Below are 15,236 nucleotides of genomic sequence, written 5' to 3' on the forward strand. Positions count from 1 at the left end.
AGGTAAGTAGCCTCCAGCTTCAACAGAACAACTACAGAAAAACCACAGAGGTGAAGCAAAAAGAAGTGAAGCCTAGCATTGGAACAGCATGAACGACAGCCTGCGGAAACTCCTTCCGTGAGACCTTTCAAAACACCTACAGTTAGGAAAGGAAGTACACTCCTGTCTGGGAAATTTTCAACCACTTGGTACACTTTACGCATAAGATCACTTGAACAGAAAGAACATTAGGTTCTCGGGTGGTTTTTTTTTTTGTAAACTACTTCAAACATCTGTGTGGTCACAATAATCTGACACAGAGATGTTGGTTTCCCTGATTCTGCCTCAGACTTCCTGAACAGTCTTGAGCAAGACGCTAAGATGTACACAAAAAAGAAGCGAGGACAAGATTTAAGCACTCACTTCCCCTCTGGGTAGCTGACTCCTTACGGAAAGTATAGCCTCTTGCTGTGTGTGCGCGCGCATGAGATACCACACACAGAAATTGGATCAGTCAGTCTCACAGACCCGATTAAGCTCTCTGTGAGAGTGCAACACCCAAAGCATAAACAGTTGCAAAATCCCAACACCAGGCAAGAGAAAGGCTAAAAATCTGGAAGGCAGTTGTAGAGACCACGCTATCAGTACATCCTGGTGAGCAGCAGACAGACAAAGGAAGAAGCAGGTTGGCATCCAGACTGTCAGTTCAGAGCAATAGAATATTTAGCCATTTGCGCCTGAACTTGGCCTGCCAGAGCAGCTCAGTTTCCCTGCGCGCGCACGTGTGCGCTCTCTCAACAGTTGACACTAGGCTGTAGACAGAACATGGTTATTAAAAGTGGTAAGATGGGCCATTGTTTTTCCTGACAAAATTACTGACCCAACAAGTTTTGGGAGCAGCACAACACCCTGTAAAATAGGTGTGCCACAGGCAGCAGTGTCCTGATCACAACAGCTTTCTCAAAAAGCTCCCAAATCTCCATACTCCCCGTTTCAAGCCTTACTATTATTTCATGTCTATTTAGAGCCAGTAACGTGCTAAACAGAGGGCTGTGTAAGCTCAGACCCCCACACACAGAGACAAAATTCTGCACCAAGAAGGACTGGATTCTGCAATTTTCCATACAAATTAACGTCAATTTGCTCATTTTGAATAACGCACCCTGCAGCAATGTGGAAGGAGCGATGGGAGTGCAGCCTCCCTTCCTGAGCACCAGAGATCCTGGCCCTCCAAACCAGACACAGAGTAAAATGTTTTGGCAGCTCAGGTCCAAAATGGAACCTTCCATGCTGACAGAAAAAATACTATCCTTTCAAGATACCGCAAAAATCCTCTTTGACTGGAGTTCAGATTCCCATACTGCCACAAAGCTTGCTGAGTAATCTTGGTCCAGCAATACTCCCTTGGCCTCGCCCACCTCACAGGGTTGTTATGAGAATAAAAACAGCAGAGTCACTTCTTCCACTCTTAGCTCCTTGGAGATGAGGTGGGATAAAAATGTACTAAAGAGATACATGGTTGTGGGATGCATCTCAAAGGAAGGAGGTCTGTTTCATTGTGAGAAGTCACCCATGCAGGCAGCAAAGTCCTTCACTGGTCCCAAGCGACCCTCCCATCAGATGCGTAAACCCAGGGCTCATTTCGAGGGGGGACGTGCAGGAACGCAGTTCCGTCAGTTCCCCAAAGAGGTCACATGTCAGGTGGCCCCGCCCACCTGGCTCTTGGCCAGTTTGAGCCCATTTCGTCCTGGATTGGGGCCGAAACGGCTCGGATAGGGCCTCTGATGGGTGGTGGATCACTCTCCTGCTCAGCAGCAGCCTGATCCTAACCATTTTGGGCCCCTTTTTGGCCATTTTCAGCCCCCTTTTGCCATTTTGGGCCCAATTTCGGCCCTGAATGGCCAAGATTGGGTCCAAAACAGCCAGGATAGGTGATGTCAGGGGGTGTGGCATATGCAAAGCAGTTATGCTAATGACACACTTCTGGTGATGGCAAGGGGCATGGCATATGCTAATGAGTTATGCTAATGAGTTCTTCCAGCTCTTTTTCTATGAAATGACCCCTGCATAAACCAACAACAACAAAATAGAACTGAGCACAACTGAAGCATCCTGTATCTCTGGACTGTAGGGATGGGAAACCCTATGAACAACCCATCGGGAAGATATCTAAAGGAAGAAGAAAAGAAAGAAAGCACGTGGCCGAAAGTCCAGGGAGGCTGGGATACGAGATCTGCACTATATTGTGCAGAAGGCCCATGAGTATGAAGGATTAGAAAGTCTTCTGCAGAATCCGTGTAGGAGGAGTCTGCAAAGAAGGAAGGAAGGAAGGTAGATTAAATTACTTATCAAAGTAATAACAACAACTCTCCACCTTATCTAGCTCAGCAGGCAGGGCGCAAACCACTTCAGCACAATACTACTTTGTATTTATGCATAGTTTCCCCAAAGTGTATCAGTCGTCCTTATGAAAACCCTTTGATGTAGGCAGTGGAGAGTCTGCAGGAGGAAGATCGTGGCTGAATTGAGACTGGGAAGGAGAATCTCCCAACTAGCAGATCGTGCAGTGAAAAGCCGGGGAATGCAAAACCGAGGCAATCAACAGCTTCTCTCTGTTCACCAGCCATGGTATGACTCATGTCGCCGCATTATGTGGCAGAAGAATAATGTGAACAAATCCAGAAAGGAAGAAAGAAAAGTTCACTAAAATGTGCTATTACTTTGATTCTGTGTGTCAAGAAAATACAAAGCTGAGCTTGCAAATGGATAGAGATCACCCACTGTCACTCCAAGTTCAATATCTGGGGCACAGCAGAGAAATCTCTATGGAGCAAGAAGACAGGGATTAAAGAGACCCACCAGAATGAATGCAAGAAGCCACTGCAATGTAGTGGTTACAACATCAGGCCAAGATCTGGGAGACCTGTGTTTAAATCCCCCCTCTGCCATGAAGCTTGGGCCTGTCACTTTCTCTCTGGGGATCCAGTATACGTCACCCAGAGCTCCTTAGAGTGAGGGTCGGATAAAAGTATGATTGACAGAAAGAGCCACACACCACAATACATACTTCTGCCTTGGTGCTTCCTTACATGTGCAAAGCAAGGCAAAATTCCAAGCTGATGCTGGAACTTAATACACCAGGCTTCTAAACAAAAACAGCTGTTCACCTATGGCGAGTAAGACTTGCCTGCAGGCAACCAGGCACAGAAGAAGGGGCAATTCGGTCATTGACTTGACTGGGAAATCTCCCGGTGGGTCTCTGCTACTGAGGGCCGGTAGAGGGGGAAGCTCTGTTGTTTCACAGATCTGTCCGGCAAACAGCAGCACAGGGCAAATACTTGTTTTGCTAAACAGTGCTTTGCTGATGTCAGTCAATTTTCTTGTTTATCATGGCTGGAACCTCTGACCTTCCTCATCATCCATTATTACACAAAGAATCGCAGCTAAAAGATTTACAACAGAATTCACACCAAGCCTTTTTCTGCTTCCAGCTCCTTTGTGCCCACCTCTTCTGTATTTTTCCTTCTAAAAATGTAGAAAATGACTTCCTGTTAAGAGTATCTTCAGAATTGAGCCTTGGCTCACAAAAAGGCAGGAATAAATGTCTTTAAGATGCCACTGGACTTCCATTGCATTTTGCTACAGTAGACTAACACATTCCTGACATGGATGGTCCAGGTGGTGCAATCTTGTCAGATCTTTGAAGCTAAGTGGGGTTGGGCCTGGTCAGAATTTGGATGGGAGACCACCAAGGAAAGCCAGAGTTGATAGGCAGAGGCACACAATGACAAACCACCTCTAAACATTTCTTGCCATAAGTTGGTTGCAATATTAAGACATCACCCAAAAAAAGACACCAAAGCTGCCCCTCTGGGGTTAGTCCTGCCAAAACTTCAACTGCGGACAGAGGTGAATCCAGAAGCTTAGAGAGCACAGGGCCTCCCGCCTTGTTCTCAGGATTTTCTGCAGCTAACGTTCAGAGCTACAGCAAGTTTAGCCCAGCAAATTTATTTCTTTTGCTGCTTCTATCTCCTTCTGTTCCTTCCACAGTTCTTACGTCCCATTCTCGTTTCCTGGCACTGTTAATTAATGTTTCTTTATTTCTGAGGAATTAAAAATTATTTATTTGCTTCATTTATACAGCACCTCCCTTAATTGGGGACCCAAACTAGCTTATATCATCCTCTTCTCATCCATATTATCCTACCAATAACCCAGTGAGCTTCCACGGCAGAGTGCATAGTCAAACCAGGTTCTCCCAGATCCTAGTGTGACGTTCTAACCAACACACCATAATGACAACACCCTCCAATTCCTGCCATTTTTGATTGCCAATCTGTTTCTGCAAAGAACCACGTGTCAACAGGAGGAGAGTCCTTCCCTCTTTCTCCTCTCCATATCAGGCTGCCATAAATGACAACTGAGGATATGTGAACATGTGAAACTGCTTTACACTGTGTGAGACCACAGGTCCACCTATCACAGTAGATGGTGTTCTCATTGACATCAGCTCTTCGGGTTCTCAAGAGAACAACATGCATTAGGAACAACCAGGGCTTTTTTTCAGCGGGAACACGGTGGAATGGAGTTCCGGCACCTCTTGAAAATGGTCACATGACCGGTGGCCTCGCCCCCTGATCTCCAGACAGAGGGGAGTTGAGATTGCCCTCCGCGCTGGCGCGGAGGGCAATCTAAACTCCCCTCTGTCTGGAGATCAGGGGGCGAGGCCACCGGCCATGTGATCATTTTCGCCGAGGGCGATTTAAACTTTAAACAACTCCCCCCTTGTTCCAGCTGACCCAAAGTGACGTCATTGTGCAGTCCTGAGTTCCACCACTGAGTTCCACCATCTCTTTTCCCAGAAAAAGCCCTGATTAGGAACAACTATAAAACGTTACCCAGGCTTCTGAGTTCTTCTGATAATTCCACATAATGATAGTACAAAGCTTTTGTTGTTGTTGCTTCAGACTGAGACAGCAACCTGCCATCTCAGGCAAAGGTTGTTCACAGCTCTCCTAACAGAGATCCTTTCAACTCCAGACGACAGGGATTTGAAACTGGGGGCTTCTGAATACAAAACATGTGTTTGGTCTCTGAGCTACAGCCCCATCCTAAGTGTGGGCAGGCTGCTAAAAAGATTTAGAGGGCTAGGGGCTTTTCCATACACTCTCATTTTCTTAGTAGTCAATCCCCAAGCATTAGAATCAGCTTGGGTACGGTTCTTCCAAACATCTGCTCTCCCTTCACGTTTAGAGTTCTGGAATCAGGTTATTCTGTTCTGCGTGTACCTTAAATTATCAGGATTTTCAAGGGGGGGTGCTGTTGACATTGGTGTCATCATAGTACCCGTTTTTATTTTTCGTGCACACTTATAATGTTATAGCAATATAAAGACTGATTTTTTTAAAAGAATGAAAACAAACACATGAGGAAGTATTGTCGAAGGCTTTCACGGCCGGAGAACGATGGTTGTTGGGGGTTTTCCGGGCTGTATTGCCGTGGTCTTGGCATTGTAGTTCCTGACGTTTCGCCAGCAGCTGTGGCTGGCATCTTCAGAGGTGTAGCACCAAAAGACAGAGGTCTCTGAGAGATCTCTGTCTTTTGGTGCTACACCTCTGAAGATGCCAGCCACAGCTGCTGGCGAAACGTCAGGAACTACAATGCCAAGACCACGGCAATACAGCCCGGAAAACCCCCAACAACCACATGAGGAAGTCTTTGCTTGAGGAAGACTAAAAGGGGAACAGCTCTACCACCCATACCTACGTTGCACCTCACAGTCCAAACTGGAAAGCCCTGCCCAGACTGACCCAGAGCTAGGAGGCGGACGCCGGCACCACCAGGGCAAACTAAACTTCTGTCAGGATGAACCCAGAGCAGGAGCGGCTACATGCTTTTCAAACCACGCTTCTTTTTCTAGTGCCAGAAGTGGACCCCCTCTCCTCCTGGACTCCCAGGGCCTCTGCAATATTTTAAAATTGTAATTTTCATAGCATTGTATTGACCTACCATTGTAACAATATATGCAGCAGATTCTCTGAATTCCCAGATTTCATTAAAACAGTACGTCCCTAGCCCCTTCCCTCGCAGAGATATAAGGAAAGAGGAATATCTCCACACTGGACTGACTTTTTTAAAAAAATGAAAGCTGGGAATTAAGAGAATCAGCTGCAAGTATTGTAACAACAGACAACTGCAATAATGCCATAAATTGAAAACAAAACCAGGAGGGAGGGCAAGGAAGGGGAGAGCAAGTGGTTCAACGATGATGCACGTCGAATCATCCAAAAGTGGGTTAGAGGTGGGTGGGAGTGGGCAGGACAAAGAAAACCGACAGAAAAATGGATTCAAAATCAGTTTCTGGAAAAATATTGGGGTAAAAGTGGTCTCCAAAGAACTGGAAATTAACCAGGGAAAACCAAAGACCCTGAAGTGAAAACTAAAGGCAAAAAATGAGTGCAGAAATCAGGGGATGAATTAAAGAAGTATGGGGCCATAACGGATAGAAAATAACGGTGCAGAAATGCCCTAGAAATATTCAGATATGCTTACAAAGAGAGACAGAGTGGACATCCCAAACCCTTAATCCACACACACACACACACACAGCAAATCTGGTACAGAGGCAGCCACTTCTAGAAAAGTAGCTACTGCTAGGGGCTGGCACTTAAAAATAATTTAGTTTGAGCAGAACTTTATAAAGGAGACGTAACAGTAACTAAATAGTAAAGAGTCCAGTAGCACCTTTAAGATTAACCAACTTTACTGTAGCATAAGCTTTCGAGAACCGCAGCTCTCTTCGTCAGAGTTGCATCTGATGAAGAGAGCTGTGATTCTCAAAAGCTTATGCTACAATAAAGTTGGTTAGTCTTAAAAGTGCTACTGGACTCTACAATTTTGTGATTACGGACTAACTCGGCTAACTCCTCTGGATCTAACAGTAACTGAGCACAATACGCCATCGAAGTACACAATGAAATCAATACCGAAGTTTGAAACCAAGCCAACACCACATTATCCTGACTGTTATAGTATAATTCTAGATTAATATCATAAAATGTGCATTTGGGGGCTGATTCAAGCACTGCTTTGGAAACAGTTGCCTTTTGTTTGAAAATCAGCACACCGAAATTATATTTGTTCATTCCTTTTAAAACATTTGTATGCTGCCTTTCTACCCAAATAGGATCCCCAAAGCGGTAAACATTAAAACATTAAAAAATTTAAAAACACATTTAAATAAGTATAAGCAATTCAATAACACAAACACACAACTCATAGGACATGGAGGAGGATCAGTAACACTTCTTGGGGGGATGCCAAACAAAACCAAAAAATACTGTCGAAGGCTTTCACGGCTGGAGAACGATGGTTGTTGTGGATTTTCCGGGCTGTATAGCCGTGGTCTTGGCATTGTAGTTCCTGACGTTTCGCCAGCAGCTGTGACTGGCAGCTTCAGAGGTGTAGCACCAAAAGACAGAGATCTCTCAGTGTCACAGTGTGGAAAAGATGAGACTGGCATCTTCAGCTGTGACTGGCATCTTCAGAGGTGTAGCACCGAAAGACAGACATCTCTCAGTGTCAAACAGAGAGATCTCTGCTCTGCTCATTTAAGGACGCTGCTGCATTGTGTGAGCAGGTATGACACTGAGAGATGTCAAACTTGTCGCAAAACTCTCGCGACAAGATGCTCTCTTCCGCGTTTTTTGCACAATATTTCGCAACGTTCCGGGAGCAGGTAAGCAGTGTGAAAAGGGCCGAAGTCAATCCATGCTCCATTCTTGCTCTGGCACAACAAAGCTCTCCAGAGATGGACTCTGCTTAATTGAATGGCCACATTTATATCACAAATCAAGGGTTGAGGTTTCTAGCCCAGAGTTTCATGGGTTCCTTAGAACCTCAGCTTCTTTTTTTAAATAAGCAAGTTTCTAGTCCCTGTCATTGCAGAGGGAATTCTGAAAATGTGCCAGCCCTGCTTGCCAAGAGACAGGCTCTAGGTCCATGATTAGTTCTCTCCTCCAAGCAAGCCTGTGCGCTTCGATGCATGCATGGCACTCCCCATCACTTTGGCGGATGAAGTTGGTGGCCCCACATAGACAACCGCTCTGTATACACACTCCTTTGGTATAGGAGGTATTGCCCCTTCTGCTGGAGACCCTCCTAAATGCAGAAGCTCCATGGAATTGGAGCATATGTCCAAATATTTCATTTTCCATAATGGAAGAATATCATGGCTCGTCCCTCCTTACCCCACAGTGTTGCATATCCAAACAAAATGCAAACGACTAGATGAAAACTTGTCTTCTGTGAATAATTTATTACAGTAGCTTAAGTTCTGGGTTTACTGGTCAGGTCAAATCAAGTAGTCGTTTAAAGAACTGTCAGACCAAAGGCATTACAGTGCCTGTCTATACCCATCTGTATGCTAAATCAGGCCTAATTAAAGTCCAAACCAAAAGAAAACTAGAATACGTTCAGAACAAAAATCCAGACCAAAACCTTACCTTTTGAAAAATCTAATAAGTGCCAAAAGACTATAACAGCAAGAAAAATAATCTTACTAAGGTACGGCCAAAGGGGAGAAGTGGCTGCTTTAATATTGGTTAAATTAAGACAATATATTAAATTGCAGAGAGGTGTTTTGTGGGTGCTGTTTGCATAAAACTGATCCTCATTTGCTCATCTCTGCAACATGTTTAGTTCAAATGATTAATCCTTTAATATGGTTGGCAGGGAGGGGTGAAGTGAACCTGGGACACAGTGCAGAGTCAGAACGTAGTGCAGAGTTTGTTTTTATGCTGTTAAATCTGGCTTTTATCATTACTTAATGTACCGTTTTATCAATGTGTTTTTATCTGTATGTTGTAATCCACCCTGAGCCCATCCATGGAGAAGGCGGACTATAAATTGTTGTTGTTGTTGTTGTTGTTGTTGTTGTTGTTATGGCACAACTAGTGCACCATTACAGTGCAAAGTCTAGGTCTCTGTGAGTCAAAAGGAAGGGGGGAATGCCAGAACAGGATTGATATATTCAGCTATATTTATCTACCGTTAACTCATCTCTGACATTCACTGTGGACTGTCATCTTCAGCAAATGGACATCCCCTTCCCAATTATTCAGATTAGCACCAATCTGGCCCAACATGGGAGATCCTCCCGGCTCATAGTTTTCTACTGATCTTTTGCTCCTCTACTGCCCACAATTGCCTTCATGATCGGCATTCACAGCCCACTTCTTGCGTAAAAGCCAGGCGCCTTTCTCCCGCTAGTCTCAGGGAGCAGCTTTTGTCGCGGACAAAGTTCCAAAAGCAAAGCTGCAGAAATCAACGTTTTCCCCAGCACAGCCGTACACTGCAGGATCAGGATCACTTGCCCGACAGTAACCCACAGCAAAACAGCAAGGCGCATCAGGACTAGAAGAGCAGGCAAACTCGAGGCAAGGATCTGGGTCCAGGCGGCACATTTGAGAAGAGGAAAGTGGATCTACAGACACTTAAAATTCCAGAGCACAGAGGGAAAGCAGCCTGGTGGCCCAGTTCCAAGGGTGGCTCAACCGTGACGAACCCCTCTGCAACTCAAGCACACGGTGCCTTTGGTTAAACACCATGACACATCTTTCACCTCTAGCAACAAAAAAGCCCTCTCTTTATTCCCTCGGAAATAATCTCAATCTTAAAAGCCCTCTTCTCTTACTGTTAAAATATTGATTGTTTCGTCAACACCCTCATGAAATGTTTGTTCTGTTGTGCAAGCAGAGAGTCTTTTGCTCTCGGCAGCAGAATGCTGGCTCTGGGGCCACGGCCCTCTGTTCTCAGCATGCAGCTACCTGCGTGCCTAGGAGCTGGATACATATTCATACGGTGTACGGGAACGGACTGAATCCCATCCAGAACACATGTCCAAATCAACCTACACAATTCCGGAGCGCAAGAGGGCCACAAGTGAGAACCAGGTGTGCTAAGCAATGGTGTTATCAAAGCACAAAGTTTTGAAATAAGTGATGCCCTAAGAGTACAAGGAAGATAGCCGACTTACAATTCCTTCCACTCTAGGATCCTTTGATGCCAACCTCAAACACAGCAGCCTAGATTGCAGGGACTGGGATCTCATTTCAAATGCTCATGGCACTTCTGCTAACTGACCGGTTACAACCTGGGCAGGGCAAACTGAACTTTTGTTTTAGACAAACTGCGGGCAAAGAGCGATGAATTGACCTTACAAAGGCTGTATAAAAACAGATGCATCAGTTGGCTCCACCTGATAAAGGTCTACTGAAATGCAAAGGACCGGCCAGGTTGTGCCAGAGATCCTGCATGCTGCTTCTGGAGATGGCTGGACAAGCAAGGCATCAAAAGGTATTTCCTGGCCACCACTTCATACAGAAAGGTGAACAAACTGACCTTTTACATAAGCAGGGCAAATTGTTTCACGGGACTTTCAAGAAGGGAGGTGGACAAAGGCAGAAGGCCAGACGACAGGACCCATTTCCTGCCCATGGTAGACCCACAGGGCATAGCTCCTTCCCACTTTCCTTCTCTCTTGTTAACACAGAAGCTCCATGGAAGGAGAAGAGCGGTTTCCATACAAAGCTCCTTCTCAGTATGTTCTGATCCGAGTTTCCCCGACTTCTGATTACCCTAAGGTGCAGGGCCTTGTCTGTTGTAGCACCTTCCTTTCTGGAATTCTCTCCTTCAGAGGCCTGCCTTGCTTATTTTTCTTCAGGCTTTCGAAGAACGATCATGACTTTTCCCTTTTAACAGCCTTTGAGGAATGGCCTGTATTGATTTAATTACTGCTTCTTCTTCCTAAGAAATAAGGTATATTCCCCCAAAATCACTGAATCCATTGCTGAGTTCCTCTCCCATGTATGTAAGTTAACGGTAGGAGTTTACAATACTTAGATCTTACTGTGTATCTTTCTACTGTGTTTTTTATTCTATCATGGTTCTTGACCGGCTGAGATTCTATATTACCCTCTTGGTATCTACCTTTCAGGGGTGTTTTTTACCTTGTTTTACTGTATTTTATGCCAATAAAAGGTTTATGATGATGATGAATAAGGTATACTAGGGAAGTTTTAAGATACTTTCATTTTTTAAGTACTGTTATTTTAAATCTCATTTTGTGGTCTACCCTGGAGGTCCCTACATACATACTCACGGGAGCATTTCAGTAAGTAAGTATTCTGCCCTGGTGTCTGATCAACATTTTTCACCTATATGTATAGCAAATTTTTTAAAAGTGATCTTTTCTCAGTTCAGGGAATCTCTTCTCCAAAAAATATACTATGGCAAGGGTCTGAGAGGGTTACTAAAGCAGTAGGTCAGGAAAACAAATGCGACTGATTTTTTTAAAAAATCAAAAAGACCAGAATTGTTAATCTGCCACCTTGGGATAGCTGACAGGCAGGGTGGAAGGCTCTTTTTGGATGGAATACCAAGTGACGGTTTTTAAGTGCCCTACGTGAACTGTCATGCTCAAGAAATGAGGGACACAGGGGTCATTTCGTAGAAAAAGAGCTGGAGGAACTCCTTAGCATAACTCCTTAGCATATGCCACACCCCTTGGCATCACTGGAAGTGTGTCATTAGCATAACTGCTTTGCATATGCCACACCCTGTGACATCACCTATCCTGACTGTTTTGGACCCAATCCTGGACATTCAGGGCTGAAATTGTGCCCAAAATGGCAAACAGGCTGAAAATGGCCAAAAAGGGGCCCAAAATGGTCAGGATCAGGCCGCTACTGAGTGGGAGTGATCCACCACCTGTCAGAGACGCGATCTGGATACTGGCAGTAATGGCTGTACCCGTAATCACTACGCAAAATGCACTGGGAGGGAAAACCCCACGGGTAACTAACAAAACTTATGGTTCACACCAATTATTTAATCAAGTGAAAAATTCTTTAAAGTGCAAGTGCAGAACTGTCGTGTCTTCATGATTTTCGGTTGTACCTGACATAGTCTGTCGTTGTAGTACCTATTGTGATTGTAGAGTTTAATGTATTGTATTGTATATTAAGTGTTGTTTCGTAGTTGGATGAGAATGAATTGTAAAGTATTTATTGAATGGTTATAGTAGCACTTGCACTTGCACTTTAAAGAATTTTTCACTTGATTAAATAATTGGTGTGAACCGTAAGTTTTGTTAGTTACCCGTGGGGTTTTCCCTCCCAGAGACGCGATCTGGGCTGTTTCGGCCCCAATCCAGGCTGAAACGGGCCCAAAATGGCCAAGAGTCAAGTGGGCGGGGCCACCTGACATGGGACCTCTTTGGGGAACTGCTGGAACTGCGTTCCTGCGCGTTCCCCCTCGAAATGAGCCCTGGGCACAGCCATACAACACACAGATTGAGAGGGATCGATACACCACAAAACGGACTTCATAAGCTCACTCAGTATATGAAGACCTGAAACGTAACATCTGGGAGGAAACTTCTCAGCAGGATCTTGCAGCAAGTCTGCAGCATGCTAACACTAGAGACCTGGTGAAATTCCATCTATTAAAGAACAGAAAAGAAACTCCAAATGGTTTAGTACATCCAAATCAACAAACCGCAACAAGGCAAACACAATTTCACCTTTCCTACATTACGAAGGAAGCAAAGTTTAGGATCCCTGTGCACTCCGTGTTTTGAGGTTATGGTTTTCTTTTCTTTTTTTTAATCACCGCAACATCAACTCTGTTCTACTATTCGAAATTTTAAACTCAAAGAGAGAAATGTCTATGCAAGGCTCAAGTCATACAGCGCTGCTGGAGCAAAGTTCGTTTAGGGACACACCCCGACAGTCATCCTTCCCCCGTTCAGGGCTTAAAAATGCCAATGAGCGCTAAAGGGGGAAAGACCACCAAACCTACATGCAGGTGCAGACAGAGGCTGGCTCCTAAGAAAAGAGATGAGGTGCGGGTGGTTTCTAAGAAGAGAAGTCACTTGGCCCAGACTCAGATTCTTTAGTGTTTCATACATCCCAGCCCCAAGCTATGGGGTTAGGCATGAAGTCATGCACTATGACCAGGGCTTTTTTTCAGCTGGAACGCAGTGGAACGGAGTTCCGGCACCTCTTGAAAATGGTCACATGCCTCCGGAGGGCAATCTCAACTCCCCTCTGTCTGGAGATCAGTGGGCGGGGCCACCAGCCATGTGACCATTTTCTCCAAGGGCAACCCACTGAGTTCCACCACCTCTTTTCCCATAAAAAAAGCCCTGACTATTACCAAGACCTTTCACTGTCCCAATGACCAAAACGGCACACTGTACACACTGAATGTGGGACACAATCCGCTTGGAACAGCAGCCATGCAATAATACCATAGTCAAGCAGGGCTCCATCCACTCAGAAGCTTCACCAATATTTTATTTACATTTAGAACCTGCCTCCATGTCCGCTGCTTCGGTAAGGTGGCTGGCCCACATCCTGGTTGTGATGCAATTCCATTTTGCCAGAATTTGGGGAGGGAAAAGAGAACTTCAGGGCACAATGAGTCCCATCAGGGGTTCGGTCTCCCCTCCCCCTCTGCCATTAATGTTCCCCAAGATCAGACACATACAAAGAGCATCTCATCTCGCTTCAAGGTGAGGCCTTTTATCAGGTGTTTGAAATCAGGCCAAGTCCTAGTAAGGCTGGACTCCAACCAAGCTCTGCAATAGAGCTTCCTCAGCACACACCATGCCGGCCCGCTCTTTCAAGGCGGGGTGTGTGTGTGTGACACACACACAGGGTCCCATCTTACAGAAATCAAAGTCAGACATATTTGTGACGCCAATGAATCAAGGTAGTTGGTCAAATGCCAGGGCCTAAGATCTCGTTCAGCACACCCCAACCGCAGGAGGATTCTCTGGACAGTAACAGCCGAAGGATGCCTTTGGGCACTGCCTGCCACAGGGCAAGGGCAGCCACACACCTGGCAATACGCCCAGGCCGGAGAGATGCACCTGCAGACGCAGCACCCTGCCTCCCGCAAGGCCTTCACCTGCCTTCCCGTGTCACGGCAGGGCATCAAACCGGCCAACGGCAGGCCCGGCTTCTCAAGGAACTTGGTCGGTTTTCTCCGGCTTCCTTCCAAGGGGGCAGGGAGGCCAAGAAGCCGGTCCTGCTTCGCCGGCTCGCCAAGGCAGAGGAGGAGGGGATGATGTCATGCCCACGACGGAGGGGGAGCGGGCGGCATCTGCCACATCTCCCGAAAGCGGAGGACGGCCCCGGCCCCCGGCTTTCCGGGAGAGGCTTTTCTAGGGAGGGGGCTGCGGGGAAGACGGCAGGCATGAAGGGGCCGAGGAGCGAGGGCGGCCGAGGGAGCCGTCACGGGGCAGGGAACGGGGGCGCTGGGAGCGCAGGAGGGCGCCTCGGGGTGGCTCCTGGAGGCGAGCGAGGACAGGCGGGCCTGCAGACCGGGGGCGCTGAGCGGGGCCTTTTGGGCACGCACACGCACCCCGGGGTTGTGGGGTGGGCAGCCGCCCTCCCTCCGGAGCAGCCTCAGCCCAGCGCCGAGACAAAAGCAGCCCTGCGCGGGGCAGCCTCTCCCCGTCCCCGGGGCCAGAAGCAAAACGCGAGAGACCGGAGGGGGCCCGGGGCTTGCAAAGGGCAGGCGGCGTCGCGGGGCCGGGGCGCCGGGCGGGCTGGGGTGGTCGCGGGGCCCCTCTTACCGGCTCAGCGCCGCGCTCCGAGCCCCGCCGCCGCCGGCGTCCCTCCGGCCGCTCCGAGCGCCGCTGCCATCCTAGCTGGCTCGGGCCCGGGAGGCGACCGCTGGCTGCCAGCTGATGCGCCGGGCACCGCCTCCTGTGACGCGCGGAAGGGCTGGGCCAGGCCGGGGAGAAAGAGGGCCGGGACTTCGCCGCACCAGCCCGGGTCTGCCGGGCGCTTCCCGGGCAGCTCGGAGAGGCAGACGGCTCGCGGCGGCGATGGGACGGCGCAGGCAGGCGCAGCGCGGGCCCGTTTCTCCTGGATCTGGCGGGAGGGGCCTGTCGATCAAGGGCCGCTGGGCAGGCGTGGGGAGCAGCGTTGAGTCGGGGCCGCATCCGGCCTACATTGCTGGGTCGTTGTGAGGGTTGAAATGGCAAAAGAGCCATGCGGGGCACTCTCAGCTGCGGTGTGTGTGTGTGTGTGTGTGAGAGAGAGAGAGACCCTGCCTGCTGCTTAAGATCTTGGGCTGAGGTCCCTTGCTCTGTTGGGTCGCCACTTTCAGAGGCTAAGGGGTAGGACTGCAGCTCCAGGGTGGGAAGTTCCCGGAGATTTGGGGGGGGGGGTGGATCCTGGAGA

General features: G+C 47.6%; 1 protein-coding gene across 1 annotated transcript in view; it reads right to left on the reverse strand.

The window, feature by feature from the left end:
* ABCA3 (ATP binding cassette subfamily A member 3) overlaps positions 1-14,721 on the reverse strand; it is a 102,350-nt gene extending 87,629 nt beyond the window's left edge. The window contains exon 1 of the mRNA XM_054992485.1: positions 14,624-14,721. The gene's annotated coding sequence lies outside the window, so the exon portion shown is untranslated. The remainder of the gene's footprint in view (positions 1-14,623) is intronic.
* Between the last annotated feature and the right edge of the window lie 515 nt (positions 14,722-15,236).

The sequence above is a fragment of the Eublepharis macularius genome, chromosome 12, assembly GCF_028583425.1.
Source record: "Eublepharis macularius isolate TG4126 chromosome 12, MPM_Emac_v1.0, whole genome shotgun sequence".
Classification (NCBI taxonomy): Eukaryota; Metazoa; Chordata; class Lepidosauria; order Squamata; family Eublepharidae; genus Eublepharis; species Eublepharis macularius.